Below are 16,362 nucleotides of genomic sequence, written 5' to 3'. Positions count from 1 at the left end.
CACAGCAACTTGAACATGCATTGGAGCACTCGCAGGATCATTTCTGGCTTTATTTATTAACAGCAGACGCGTTTCGGCGTTCATCGCCTTCTCAATGCTGTGAAGCTTGTCCTTGGTACACAGTGCATGATTGAACAGTTATACTGTGTCCACTTCTGCCATTGGTTGATTCCGGGCCAATGGGGTGGCTCTGATGTTCCGTTAGACTCATGTCCAATTCATTGTATCGCCACTCCAATGGCCCCATGTCCTTCGCCACAGCTGCCGGATTTTACATGATGTTTTCCCAGTAGGTGTCAGATAGATAACTGGCTACCCCAAGTTTGAATATCTTGCGACTTTTTCGTTGGCCGGAAAGAACTCATCGGCGGCGGTTCGGGAGTTCGACTAATATCACCAACACCACTCCCACCTCAACTCCGAACACAGGGCGGGTGCTTACTCCTTATGGTGAGGGTGGGACCTCACGTTTGCTGCACAGCAACTTGAACTTGCATTGGAGCACTCGCAGGATCATTTCTGGCTTTATTTATTAACAGCAGACGCGTTTCGGCGTTCATCGCCTTCTCAATGCTGTGAAGCTTGTCCTTGGTACACAGTGCATGATTGAACAGTTATACTGAGTCCACTTCTGCCATTGGTTGATTCCGGGCCAATGGGGTGGCTCTGATGTTCCGTTAGACTCATGTCCAATTCATTGTATCGCCACTCCAATGGCCCCATGTCCTTCGCCACAGCCGCCGAATTTTACATGATGTTTTCCCAGTAGGTGTCAGATAGATAACTGGCTACCCCAAGTTTGAATAACTTGCGACTTTTTCGTCGGCCGGAAAGAACTCATCGGCGGCGGTTCGGGAGTTCGACTAATATCACCAACACCACTCCCACCTCAAACTATATGTATTTATATATATATATATATTCACTGAAAAAAGATAAGTAACGTTAGCAACATTATAGTTAGCCGAAATATTCAGCAGCAACATAATGTTTTAAACTAAACACTGCGTGCAGGATAGGTTACCCTTTCATCTGTGTTTTGTAAGGCAACATGAACTCCGCTACCCATGTAGTGTATGGTATGGGACCAATGTTGCACATGACACAAGCTTGCTTTACCAATGGGGGCTGTCTGTATGTTAGCAGTAATGATGGTAAATACTATTCTGATCTTTTTTGCACATGCTTTCATAGCTCTAATGCTTTACCTGTTTATAGAGCAATGTGTACAATAGATGCTTGGATGATGTCATCAGTGATGTCATAAAAGGAGTCATAGAATATGTCATGAGTGATGTAATATGTGAGATTATAAGGTGTGAAAGGTATAAGTTTAAAGGAATTTTATTTGATAACAAGAGAAAATATAATACAATAATCAACACCCATTTTATAAAAATAAAATAGTATCGCTTGAGCTGATGGAGGGAGGGAAAAAAGGGGGGGAGAGAGAAAACATAGGGGGACAGAAAGATGAAAAAAAGGGAGAGGGGAGGTAGGGTAAGATCCCTTTAAGTTATCATAAGCAAAAGACCATAGATATGCATGAAAGATTCTACTACATAAAAAAATCTATAACCATAGCATAAAAATATTAAAAAGAACAGTATTTATAAAGTCAGGGTGGTTTGGATACTTCGTCAGAGTAGGGGTTATGTGCAGATGTTAGCGTAGCTGATATGTCTAAAAACTCAGTAAAGGGTAACGAAAGTATATCTCGATTAATAGCAAGTGTGATTGGGTGTACATTCGCCCTATCTAATCTATGGTTGTAACAAACTTCATACCACCAAGCTTGAAACGATACAGCAGAGGCATCTTTCCTTGACATAGTGATTTACTGAAAAGTAACAGCTATAAGTAAATCAATAATAGGCATGTCAGTGACATGAGAGAAGCAAACTTCGGAGATGCTTCCTAGAAAAATATGGGAAAGAGAGAAAGGAATTTAAATGTGAAAAATAGAATTAATTTGTTGCCATACTGGGGTCCAAAAAGTATGAATAGTTGGGCAATCAAATAACGTATGCTTGAGATCTGCGAAGAGGGCAGTACAGGACCAACACGTAGAGGGGATGGCAGAGTCAATAGTATGTGGTTCAGCTCGAGTAATGAGAAGTCTATTATGAATAAAAAACAAAGTTTGAGTAGTGTTGGCTGCTCTAGAAGACTTCCTTACTTTAGTTCAGATCTTATTCCATTTTGGAATAGGAAAAGATTCCCCCAAATCAGATTCCCAACTACATTCCACCTGTGCTTTTTCACGATTAATAGGGATGTCCGTTGCATTTTTATAAATTAAAGATGCGGAGGGAGAGTAACATAAAAGTTATTTTGTAATAGGAGATGAAGAGGTGAGTATGAGATCAGAAGTTAAAGTGTTATAAGAGGTCTGAGCGAAATATGAATGGATTCGTATGAAGAGGGAAGAGAAAAGCGGGATTGCATTATTGAAAAAGGAAGACAAACACCATCTTAAAAAAAGCTGATGAGTTCACTTAAGGCCATGAGATAACCAATCTTTCAAAAAAATAAACCTGTTACTAAGTTTGATATTTTATTATACCAAATTGATGAATTTAATAATTGTGTGCGGTCATCTTGAGCAGAAGAGAAGAGTGGTTAGAAGATAGTACAAGAGTTTTTGAGAATAGAAAGAGATAGTGAGATAGGAGTATGAGAAAGAGAGACATATTCTTCAAAAGAAAACGGGCGAAAAGAGCATTTTTTAATATCTACCCATAGAGGGTAAAGGTTAGATTCAGATGCATTATCAGACAGTAGAAAAGAAGACTGTTTAAGAAAAAATGCAGTGTGATAGGAGTGAAAATCAGGAAAATTGACTCCACCCATGTGTTTAGGTTTTTTGACTTTACAAAGAGACATTCTAGCTGTTTTGTTCTGCCATAAAAATTTCAAAAGAGTACTATATATGTTTTTATAGAAAGATCTAGGAATATTACTTGGGATATTGGATAAATAAAACAGTATTACCGGCACAAGCATAATTTTTATAGAGTCAAGTCTACCCACCAAGATAAAAATAAAGGGTGCCACCATGACGTGGAAGTAGTTAAAAGTGATAGTAATTCTTTTAGATTTGAAACAACCGTATCTTTAATAAAAGGATTAAACCGTAGTCCAAGATATTTCATTTTAATCGGATTCCAGTGAAAAGAAGATGATGAAAAGTCAGCATGAAATCAGAATTTGTTTAGTGGAAGAATTTCGTATTTGTCAGCATTAAGTTTATAACCTGAAACAAGAGTGAAACCGTTTACCTCTGAGGGAAATGCTGGTAAGGATGTTTGTGTATTGGAAATAAATAATAAGATGTCATCTACATAGGCTGAGAGTTTTAACTGATTGATACCATAGGAGAAACCTGTAATGTTTGTAATCGATTGAATTTTTGTTAAAAAAGGTTCTAGGGCAAGGATAAATAGAAGTGGAGAAAGGGGGCAACCTTGTCGAACTCCTCTATGAGGAGGAAAAGGAGATACAAGTCAGTTAGCTAGAATGAAAGACCTAGGAGAGGAATAAAGCAGAGAGCCATAATTGATGAATTTTGGGCCAAAACCGAACCAAGCAAGTGTTGAAAAGATAAAGGACCAAATGACTCTATTGAAAGCTTTTTCAGCGTCTAGTGAAATTGCTGCTAATGATTTTTTATATGATATGGATTTGCTTAAGACGTTAAAAAATAATTGGGTGTTATCGGATAAGTGTCTTCCCTTAATGAAACCACATTGTTCTTTTCCAATCAAGTGGGGCAATAAACAATCCTAATCAAAGGGCAAGAATTTTTGCAAATATTTTATAATCTACATTTATTAAAGAAATGGGTCTGTAATTTTTACATAGTGTGTGATCTTTGTTGTCTTTAGGGGACAGACAAATTGCAGCCTCCTGAAAAGATCCTCCTGATTGCTGGGTAGAGATAAAAAATAAAAATAATTGATGTAGTTTGGGAATAAGAAGTTGAGAAAAATGCGTGTGGAATTCAATAGTGAAACCATCAGGTCCTGGGGCTTTCCCCTTTTTAATAGACTGAACAGCGGTAAGGATGTCAGAAGGTTTAATATCAGCTTCTAAAGAAGAGAAATCTATATCAGGAGAAGAAGGTGAGGAAATAGAAGATAAATATTGAGTAATATCAGATTGTAGAGAAGGAGATTCAGGAGTATAAAGATTTTGTTAAAAATTAGTAAATTCTAAAAGAATGTCCTCATTCTTATAAACCATACTATTGGTTGAAGTTAAAATTGATTCAATTTTAGTGCGTTCTTTTTTGATCTTAAGATAATTGGCAAGAAGATTACCAGCTTTGTTTTGAGGACTATAATACTTAGCACTAGACTTAAGTAAATATAAATTAGCAGATTCAGTTGAAAGTTTATTAAAAGCAAATTTGGCCTCAATAAGTTCACTCAAATCATAGTGAGCCCGTGTAGAATAATAAGAGTGTTCCAATTGTTTAATACACAAATTAAGTAGTTGTATGGTTTTAGAGGAAGATTTCAGCTTCTGGGCAACAAACAAAATAATGAAGTCTCTAGAGGCAGCTTTAAAAGTGTCCCAAATAAGTTGAGGGGAGGCATGAGGAGATGTATTTTCTATAAAAAAAGGTGTCAGCAAATTTCTGAAATGAAGGTGTAAATTTAGGATCCAAGAGAAGGGAATTATTAAATCTCCATCTCCGAGTTCCTTCAATGGGGGGGAGGGAGTCTACATCTAAGGATACAGAGGCATGATCTGAAATTAAGATAGATCCTATGTCAGAATGGGAAAGGTGCTGGGAAAGGGCTTTAGAGATAAATAAGTAATGTATACGTGACTGAGAGGAATGAACCGGAGAGAAGTATGTATATTCTTGGTGAGTGGGTTGACATAATCTCCAAGCATCAACAAGGGATCTTTGACCTATAGTAGAAGTAAATTGAGTGTGAATGGAAGAGGGAATACATTTGGAATTAGAATGTCTATCTATAAAAGGATTGACAACCATATTACAATCTCCACCAAGGATCAAATAGTCATCAGTATATGTCATCTATTTAGATAAAATCTGCGGCCAAAAGAGCTTATCAGGAGTAGTGGGCGCATATAAATTAAGAATGGTCAAAGGGATCTTATTAGGAAACAGAAAGCCATCTACCATCATAATCTGTGTTTTGGTGCATAAGTTGGACATCTAAACGTTTATGACAAAGAATAGCTACACCATTCCGTTTCCCAGAACCCCAGGATGCAAAAACATGACCCACCCATTGACGTTGAAGCTTAGCTACCTCTTTACTTGTCACATGAATTTCTTGCAATAAAACAATATCACATTTAAACCAAGCAATATGTGATAAAACCCATTGACATTTTATGGGAGATCCTAAACCTTTAACATTCCTGTATATAACTTTTAACAACATCTAAAAATGCAAACAATTAAAAGAGCTTGATATGAAATTACTGCAATTTAACAAAATACAATAATGCAATATAAGTAACTTTCCCCAGTAAGAGGAATCCAATGGAGTAACAGTGTAAATAGAAGAGGAAATGAAGTAGGAAATATAGCGACAAAAGATCGAGTACCAAGTGATAGTGCGAAAGAAAGAGGGAGGCCAGTAAGAGGAAAGGAAACGGAAAGAGGGATAGAAAAGAAAAGTTGGATAATACATAGAGAGATGAAAAAGCGAGGCAGGAAAGAGAAAATATGATAGAGGAAATACTTTGGAAGAAAAACACTATAGAGAAAAAATAAAGAAAGACAAAAGGACATACCATGAACAAACAATGAACATGATGGTGGTGGAGCCACATAAGGAAGATGGCACGATCAGGCGGCCAGCCCCAGGACGTGAAAGGGAGAAACCATCCAGGCGGGAAAAGGAATCACATATTGGAAAACCACAACAAACTGCACCTGATAGTACAAAAGAGAAAATGGTTATAAGAGGTACAACAAAACAACAATAAACAATATCAATAGAAGTAAAATGCATAGATTAACAAACAATAAGAGGCACAACAAAGGAACAATAGAAGGTAACAATATAAGTAGAATACAGATAATAACAAACGATAACAAACAACAAGGAAACAATCAAATCATCGATGAATGAGAGACATCCATGTTTTCTTCTCTGCAGTTTTCCAGGAAATGATGTAGGTGAGCAGGATCTTCATAGGTGGTGGTTTTATTGTTGTAAGTCACTTTCATAAGGCAAGGATGGAAAAAACCATATCTAGCGTTCAAACTACAAAGAGCAGGTCGCATGTTCAAAATGTTTTCCTTCTGTCAGCTGTCGCTTTGGCATACTCCTGAGTGAAGATGAGATTGGATCCTTGCCGGGAAATGTTCCTTTTCATGTCTGACAGCATTTAATACCTTAAGCAAATCGGTGTATTCCCAAAAATATAGAATAACACCTCTTGGTTTGGCTGAGGAGGAAGATGATCGTGGGCTTTGACCCAAGCGATGAGCTCTTTGGATATTCCATTATGGAGTGTCAGAAAAACCCAAAAGACTTAGAAGAAAGGATTGAAAAAAGGAAAGAGGTTCTGAGCCTTCAAGACCTTCCACAAGACCATAACTGCGCAAATTGTTGCGTCGATTACGATTCTCCAAATTTTCCACTTGCTGTTTAAGGTGAAAAATCTCTAGATGCATAGAAGGCACTCGATTGGTAATAGCCTGAACAGAGTCAACTCGTCTTTCCAAGTGATGAACATTTTGTTCTATATGTGACCATTTTTCATCGAGAACTTGGAGACAGATATTCGTTTCCTCCATGTAAGGCTTGAGAGCACGTCGTTCTTCAAGAATTAGTTCCATAGAGATTGGTGTTGGAGAAGTGGAAGGAGAGGGTGGTTCCTTCTTGACACAGTCGCTGATGCAGGGTTTTTTGTTAGATGACAATTTAGAGGCAGTGTGAGGCATACTAGACGACGCACCACACAAGACAGAATGACCAGAGTCTAAGTCCTCCATATTTTCCTGTAGGATACTAAAAGGATTATAATCCTCTAATGTGGGACTGTCAAGAGGAGTAGCAGTACTTTGGGTAGAGCGAGCAGTTGCCATAAAGAACACAGCAACGTGAAGTTCCTTATGAAGTAAATATGTGTTTTAGTACACACTGCATAGTAGAGACAGAAAGTAAAACAATTACCTCAGGGAGCAGCTACTGTGAAAAGACGTTGAGTTTCCAACATTAGCCTTCACCAGAAAGCATAAATGGCAAAAAAGAGGCAAAACATGCCGAAGTTGGTAAATGTAGCATGAGAAGAGTGTCTGGGTGGCAGAAATATGAGAAACAAAATGGCAGCCGCAACTAATGAGGCACGGCCGAGCAAGAAGAAAAAATAGAAAAAACGCTCCCCCAGACATATGTAGGCACCACAATGAGCACAGCAGTAGTTCACAGCATAAAGAGGCAAAACATGCCAAAGTTGCAAAATGCATGTAGGCACTTTTATGGGCACAGCAGTAGTTCATGAGTGCCAGCGTGTGGTTTACGGGGCCGGAGAACGAATAAAACTGCCAGGAGGAGATCCATCTCCCGGCGCCGTCACGGAGCTCTACGCGAAGGTGTCCATCTTCACAGGTGCCAAAGCCACGCCCCAGGTGTGAAAGGTATAACTGATGAATTTATGTGTTTTGTTCATAATGTTAATGTTATTACAGACATATTCACCTAACTATAATGTTACTGTAGCCAATGTTTTTTCAGGGAATTTTTAAGTTGTAAAAGATAAAACCAGATCCATTATCACATCAAACTATAACGTTACTTTAACCTTTGATTTTTTTTCAGTAAATTTCTAGAGTAGTTTTAACGTTAAGTAATATTTTATTACCATATATAAAGCCAACCCCCAATGTTTTTCAAAGGGGAGGAGGGCTTCCTGGGTCCCTTCTCTTAGTCTTATGAGGTCCTGGCCAGCCCATCCCAAAGGTCCTTTTTTTGTTTAAAAAGAGGAGGGTAGCCAAGTGGCCACACTCCCGACCATTATTAGGCCTTGGGAATGCCTTCACCATGTGCCTTGTTTTATGCAAGAGGGGGGCCTTACTAGGCCATGGGGTCCCAATTAACCAGGGCCTATTTTTTTAAAAACTATAGTGGATGGGGGCCACATGGCCCTTCTCCCCAAGACTTATTAGGGCCTTGGGAACCCCTCTCCCAGGGCCACTACTAAAATTAAATGAGAGGGATTACCTGGCTACCATCCCTTAGCATTTTCCAGTCAGGGGACCCCATCCCCTGAGGCCCGTATCAATCAAGTTGGGTGCCCTGGCAGCTAGTGAGCTGGACTCGAGAGATGGGGTTCTTAGGACCATTAATGGGCCCCTCTCATTTAATACCTTTAGTGACCCCAAGGGGTGAGGTCCCTGGGGCTTTTAGAGGGTCAGGGAGGGAGGCTGCACAGCCAACTCACCTTTTTGAGCAATTTTTGAACCGAGGGGTGGGCTTCCTGTGGTTTTAGAGGCTCAGAGCAGGGCCAATTCTCATTTTGAAAACATTTGGCCTTTGAGTCTGTCCTGGGAGGGAGGCCACACTGCCCCATGCCCTTTTTCAGAAATGTTGGCCCTGGTCAAGGGCTCCCTGAAGGGGTGCTGCACTGCCCCCACTTACATTAATTTCAACCCAGGGGGTGGGCTCCCCAAGGCCTGTCATGGCTTGGGGAGGGGGCCTGTGAGGCCCCCTCCACATTTTTAGAAGTTTCAGCTCCCGAGGGTCGGCTCCCTAGGGCCTCTGATGACTCTCGGAGGGGAGGCTGCATGCCCCCCATATACATTAATCTCAGCCCCAGGGATGTCTCCCGCAGTGCCTGGAAAGACTTGGGGATGTGGGTGGCATTCCCTCCTCCCATTATTAGAACAAAGCAGACCAAGCTACCATTTTGTTTTGGCCCCAGGTCGGTCCCTCTAGGTCCCCCATGTTGCCTATGGGGTGAGGTCATCCCTACCCTGCCTCGTTATATAGTTCTATCTTTACTTGTTCAAGCCAGGAGACTAGGTCTCTGAGTCCTGTAATGGCTGCCAGCAACCGTTTTCTCATTTTGCTGGGCCAATCAGAATGCTCTATTTTTTAAAGTTGGGTGCGAGGGACTCTCACAAGAGCCCCTCAAACTCAACAACCCAATAGCTGTACCTTTATGGGCCTCAATATCTCAAATAACTACAGAAGCGATTTACTCCAATTCACAAAAAGCGCAATCTACGTACCAAGATCTAGTTTACTGCTAAAATTTGGTGGAATTAAGTTCAGCAGTTTTTCTGTAGCCCTTTTAAAGAAGTCTATGGAAAATGCATGAGGATTTAGTGTTTTGGGGCCCACTTTTATTATCAACCCCTGTTTGATTGATCACCCTGAAACATTCCATGCACAAGCTAGTCAAAATGTAGCACCTTTTTAGAGAGCTTCATAGAGATTTGTCAAACGGTGCCAAAGTTATTAGCAACACAAAAAACGAGACAGAGAGTGAGAGGGAGAACCATCTCATTGCAAACCTACTGTTCGGGAGTACAGGGAAAAGACTTCTATAAAAGGTTGCGAAAAGAGAAAAGAACACACAAGCCAATTATACACATTCCCTATTACAAGATACACCTTGCAATAGTAAAAAAAAAGTTTGTTGCTTTATAGTTTTTGCCAAGCTTCAATTATTAAATAATTGGAGAGTCAATCTCCCTTCTGCAGAGAACTGAGCCTATAGGCCACTTACTTGAATCCTAATAAAGCAACACAGTGATTGCATTTTCTCAGAGATGCTTTTACAAGCACACAGCTTCCCTCCCCAACTTAGCTTATTAATAAGGATTCGTAGTTATAAGAGTTTCAACAGCATATACAGTTGCCATGCAACGTCTGAGAGAATGTCATACCCACCTACAAAACAAGATTACACAGTATTTATAAGCCCTCACCGCCACCAGAGGTCCCTTTTTTTGATGCTCCGGTGGCGCAGCGATATTTTCCATATTTACAAGGTGGCGCTAAGCCACTTTGCATGGCTTAAAGCCACCTTGTAAATATGACCCTTTCCGCCGCAGTCCTCTCCTGTAAAGGGGCGTGCAGTGGGTGTTGCTGTGGGCATTCCACCGCAACACCTATTGGTTTTTTAAGCTGCCCCAGATTTAAAAAAGGCAGAGGCAGCGCCACAAACTCATACCATGGAATACCAGGTGTTAGAATGGCGCTACGAGGAGAAATTATTTATTTCTCCTCATTTTTTGTTCTTTTCATGTTTGCTGCATTCTGCATCACACATAGATGGTGCAAATTGCCATCATTGATTATTTATGTGCAGAAAGGTGTCCCTTCCTGCACATAAATAATCGTCCCTGCAGCGCTGGCACCCTTGCAACATGGCAGCAGGGTGCCTGCGTTGGCGAAAGCAGCTTTTTTTGTGCCAGCACTCCAGAAACACAGGGGTGTGCTGTATTCATGTGAATATTGTGCAGCCCTGTGTTTTGAAAGTGTCAGAGCATGGCGCTGCCAAATCTGGCGCAAATCCATGCTCCCACATTTTTTGTGTGAATATGCCCCACAGTCTTAATCCTAAAGTTGTTTCTGCAGATATTTGTTGATTAACTATCACTGCAACATTTGCCCACATCTAGCTGCACCACATATTTTTCCTACTTGGTCAAGCTATGAACAAAGAAACAAAAAAAAGGCACCATCTACCCTGGTACTAGGGGCAAGAAGGCCCAATTCTTGCTGTAAAATTGGCTCCAGAATAAATTGTTCAGCCATTATCAATTATCAAAACCCAATCATTTTTGCTGTTTAATGCTTAAAGGACCGTCAAGCCTGTCCGCACCAACCAATCCTGGTGCTTTTCTTATACTGCTAACGTTATCAGTAGCATGAGAAAAGCATCTGGAGGGGAGTTGGCTGAGGCTCCGAGGCTCGCAATGTAACTTCAGAAGAAGGGCGCATGGGTAAGTAAACATTTTTTTTGTTCTTTCGTTTTTCGGCCCACTGACAGGCACTGTGAGAAACTGACACTGCCTTCAGCCTCAAATCCAGAGATCTCAGTTGTGGCTCGCTATAAGCCCTGTTTATAACAAGCCATGACTGAGAGTTTTGGCACTGGGCCTAAAGGCATTGCTGGTGTCTCTCAGTGAGTGTTTACTCGTCTCACCACTTGATATTGTCACCAGCTGCCACTGGAGACAAGCTGTGGGCAATTGAGGTGATTTGGGGTTGGGGGGATGTGCGAAGCTGGGGTGGATCCCTACTGGCTCAGAGCCTGCAGCAAAAAAATAAAACAATATTTAAATATTGTTTTATTTTTAAGCCACTGACTCTGGCAGCGTGTGCAGGGAGGGGTGGAGCAGAGGCACTGGAGGGGGGAGGAGGTGTGCTACGTGCACTCCTTGAGTGATCATGTGTGTTTGGCCGGACGTCTGAGGGCGACCAAAACACACATGCGCACTTAGGTTTCTCTAACCCGGCTGTATTGAACAGCAGATTTAGAGAAACCCCACAGACTCCCTATCCTGAGCAAAGTGTCTTTCCAGCCTGCTCAGGCCAATCCTCGTGCTGCTCTCTAGTGCAGGGATTGGACGAAGTCACAATGTCTACTGGGACAAGAAATCCCCAGCACCGAGGTGCGACGCGGGAGGAGGCCGGCAGCAGGTAACTTTAACTTTCATTTTTATTTTTTAGTATTATTATAGTCCCTCGTCCCCTCTACCCTGCGCCCCCTACCGCGCTCCCCAATACCCCCTTCGCCCCACCCACAACTTTTGGTATGTGGTAGCCGAGATGTTTTCAGAGGCAAGTCACTGCTTTGATGTGGTCAGTCAGGGACAGATCTATGAAAAGGATTCACTGGTGCCTCATCTCTGCTCGTGGGGCACACTCATATACAGGTTTATGCATGGCAGCCACACCTACAGCTTACAATTTTCAGTGCCTTCTCATGGTTTAAACAAAACCCTATGTGGGTGGCATGCTATACTTGTTTAAGTGATGTAGGAAGATATTAGACTGTTATAGAGAATGCAACAGAACATTGAAGTGTTTTTTTTTTTTAAGAAACACTTTGGTATATGTACAAGGAGTTAATGCCGCAGTAGCGTCAGTTTTCTGACACTACTGAGGCTTTTTTTATCGCCGTATGTCCAAGTTGGCGCTAACCACAGTTAGCAACAGCATTCTGGCGATATCGTCCGTTTTTCCGTTCGCCACTTCTGTTAGCGATAGCTAACAAAAATGAGATGCAAGGTAGGCGTTCCCGTGTAAAAAACACCGCTAACCCCGATATGTACAATATTCGCCAGGGCCGGCGAAATGGTAAAAAAACAGCCGCTAAGGTCCGTTAGCCGCTGGTTTGTACGACCAGAAAAAAGGTGGTCTTAAAAATGAAGATACCAAAACAGGATATAAGGGGGAGTAGCTCAGAACCACATTTGACAACCCACTGATGCCATGGAGGTACTGCTCATGCAGCTTGGAGCACCAAGAAGACTACAACAACCCCCGCCACCATCCCTGCCCCCAGGACCACCAGGGAGGCAGCGCCGAAGAAGTCAGCTGGTCTATCATCAAGGCATCACCCTAATAGACCTAACACCACAGGATGTGATAGCCCACTACAGACTGCAAAGGTCCTCCATCCTCTGCATATTGACCCAGATAGCCCCTAGGCTGCAGGCACCAACACAGCGTTGCAACAATATCCCTCTGCAGATGAAGCTCCTAGTAGTGCTGCACATGTTGGCCTCAGGTACCTTCCAACCAACCACTGCCGGAGTTGGGCGTGTCTCCCAATCATCCTTTTCAAGGCTATTTCCAAATGTCTTGGATGCCATCATCAGCCTGACGCCACAGCACCTACTCTTCCCCAACACTGCTCAAGAACAGCTTGACACCAAATAAGGCTTTTTTGCATTTGCTGGCTTTCCCCATGCGTTGGGGGCAATTGACTGCACCCATGTCCTACTTGTGCCTCCTGCGGACACTGCACACATTTACCGGAACAGGAAGCACAAACACTCCATGAACATGCAGGCAATCGTGGACCATCGTGGCTTGTTCACCAATGTTGTAGCCAAGTTTCAAGGAAGTGTGCATGACTCCTACATCTTCCAGCAGTCCATCATCAACCAGCGGTTTGAGAATCTCACATATGGAAATGGACTGCTTGTTGGAAAGTACAAACTGAACACTCCGCACACAAGTCCACAATCATGTAGCACACAAATGTGAGAATGCACATGTAGCAAATGTCAAACAACATGCCTTGAAATATGTCCACCCACCATACACAAGAACACAAGGGGCTGCGGTCCTTGGGGGTAGCCTTGTAGACAAACTTCCATCCAAAGTCCTGCCCCTCCGTCACACAGCTGTAAATGCTGGGAGAGGTTGGAACTAAGTAGGTGTGATGGTGGGTCAGGACCTATGAGCAAAGTGTGAACACAAACCCAAATATGTTGGTGGTGTCCTGCATAGTCACAAGCTTGCGGAGCAGAGACTGTCCCATGCTCAAGCAGAGGCCGCATCTGCATCACAGTCTGATGTAAATTAGTGCGTTGGTGACTGTATTCTTGGATTCGGTGGGATCTATTTGAAGCTCTTACAGAGGATGTGGAGGGTGTTGAAGTAGCTGAATGTGATGGCGGTGACCTGTTGGTACATGGAGAGGGATGATTTGAGTACGATGCACAGGTCTCTGGCATGGTCCGTGTGTAGGGTGGTGTGCCACAGGTGCTGTTACATGCCACTGGTGTGTTTCCTAGGATAACAACTCTTGTTCTCTCTGTGATGAGTCTCATGCAGATGTTGCTCAGCCAGTCTGCAACTACCTGCATTCCTTCCTGGAAGTTGAGTCTGGTGCTGGTGGGCTCCTTGGTGAGGGAGAGGATGAGCTGGGTGTCCTTGGCGTAGGACACTATGCTGAGTTTGTGCTGTTGGACGATGGCAGCAAGGGGATGTTGAAGAGTGTTGGCCTGAGCAATGATCCATGGGGCACTCGGCATGTGAATATTTGTGGGTTCAGAGAGGAAGGGTGTCAGTTTGGTCCCTTGGAATCTGCCGGTGATGAATAATCGGATATAGTCAAGGGTGATTCCTTGTATGCCTGCGTCATGTAATCTGCCCACTAGTGTGCGGTGGGAGACGATGTGGAATGACAGGTCAAGTAGAATCAGGGCTGCATTGTGGCCCTGGCCGAGGAGGGTGTGGATGTTGTCTGTGGCAGTGAGTGGGGTCTCGGTGCTGTGGTTGCTTAGAAATCCAGACAGAGACGTGTCCAGGATGGCGTTGTCCGTAGCTTATCTGGTGGTCTTGGTGAATTCACGGATGACGTTGAAAAGGTCTTTGGAGTTGGTGGAGTATGCAACTTTTTTGTTGTAGATGAAGCTCCTATCAGTGCTACCAATGCGTTGGTGGTATTTGGACATGGTGTTCTTGTATGTCTAGAAGTTAACGTGTGTCTTGCAGTTTCTTCTGTTTTTCTCCATGGTTCTGTAGGTGTGTCTGGAATATTTGAGTTTGGTGGTGAAATATGCAGATTTGCTGCTGCGCTGTCTGTCGGAGTTGTGTGGCGGGGTGAGTTTGTCTGCGCATTTGGAGATCCATGTGTGGGATTCCCTGGATGCCTGTTTGTCATCTTCTGCAGTGTTGGGGGAGTTGCAGTTGAGGGTTGATTACATCTGCTCATCGGTGACTCAGCTCCAGTTCCTTTGCAATGCGAGATGTGCGGGTGTGTCCGGCTTGGTTTTGTTGCCAAGGAAGTGTATGCAGTGATGGTTGGTCCATGGGTGCTGTGTGGGGTGGCTAAAGTGTTTGCTGTTTCCTCCTGCAAAGAAGGTGTAGAGGGTGTCTCCTGCCTTGTGGGTCGGTGTGGGTAAGAGTTGTGTTAATCACATGTTGGCGAGCTCTTTATCCAGAGGGTATTGGAGTTGGTGTCTTTGGGGTTGTTGAGGTGGAAGACCAGGTCTCTGATGAGTAGGTAGTCCATGTAGGTGATGGTATGGGGTGCAAAGAGGTCATTGACGGTGTTGGCAAAGCAGTCCATGTGTCTGGGGGCTCTGTAGGCAAGTTTGCCGCAGAGTGTGGTGTCAGGGCTGGACCTGGAAGTGCATGTCTTCAGTGACAGCAAATGTGTTGCTGGAGTTGGAGAGGCAGAGGGACTTTTTTATGCATTTGGTGAGGACTCCTGCTGGGTACTGGGGGCAGTCCTTCCACCGGATCTTATCTCTGTCTGGGATTGTGATGGCGATGTCAGGGGCAGAGGAGTTGGTGGTCCAGCTGTCCAAAAAGAAGGCGATGTTGAGTGATAGTGTGTCCCGGAGGTACCAGATGTCCACGGTGTGTCTGTGCAGGCAGATGAGGATGGATCTTGGTGCGTTGGCGGTGTTGGTGGCCGTGGCGGTGGTAAAGGTCATGCAGAAGTGGAGGCAGGATAACTGGCCATGGGTGGTGGTCGTTGTGGCCTGTTGCCAGTTGGACTTCCTTCTGGGGTTGATTGCAACGATGGTGGATGAGTTGTAGAGGTAGACGTAATGAGAGCCAGGGTCCCTGGCATCGGTTGTGTCTGGGTCACAGACGGACGCAGACGTGCTTTCTTTTTGTGTGCCTTCTTTGCACCAGTGGTGCTAATGTGCAGCCGCCGCCATTACATAGGGTAGGGGGGATGGACGAGCAGCGGGGAGGCAATGTAATTTGCATTGATGCTGGACAATTGTCTGAAGCTACACATGGCAAAGCTAATTTACCTAAGTAGCACAAATCACACACACAAAATAGGAATACTGCCAACAGAGCATGCACATATACTAATGAACACATCTCTCCATTTCATGTTACAGGTGATCAAGGATATGCAGTATCTCCATGGTTGATGACACCCCTCAGAGCCACAATTACCCAGGCACAGAGACATTACAATGTCGCACTTGGACGCACCAGGTCCATTGTGGAGAGAACATTTGGTGTACTTAAGTCACGGTTCAGGTGCCTCAACATCTCAGGCGGCAGACTGCTGCACAACCCTGAAATAGTCTTCAAGATCATCATGGCATGTTGTGTGCTGCACATCATATGTGTCCGCACCAATGCACCATGGATAGAAGTTCCGGATCAACCGGACAATCCTGAGGATGACGAAGAAGAAGGTGCTGGTGCTGCAAACCCCCCAGCCATGGCTGCAGGAACAGCACGAAGGAACAGAATCTTCCACAATGTTTTCACATGACCATGTAAAAATATGACAACCCTTTCTTTGTTTATACTGTGCAAAATGCATATGAGCATAGTTCTTCAAATAAAACATCACAACACAAAAACCGTGTGTGCATGTTCATACTCTGCATGAGTACATACATCTAAATAGTGAAAG

Source organism: Triturus cristatus, chromosome 5_1 (assembly GCF_964204655.1).
Source record: "Triturus cristatus chromosome 5_1, aTriCri1.1, whole genome shotgun sequence".
Taxonomy (NCBI): Eukaryota; Metazoa; Chordata; class Amphibia; order Caudata; family Salamandridae; genus Triturus; species Triturus cristatus.
Note: the sequence above shows the minus strand (reverse complement) of the source record.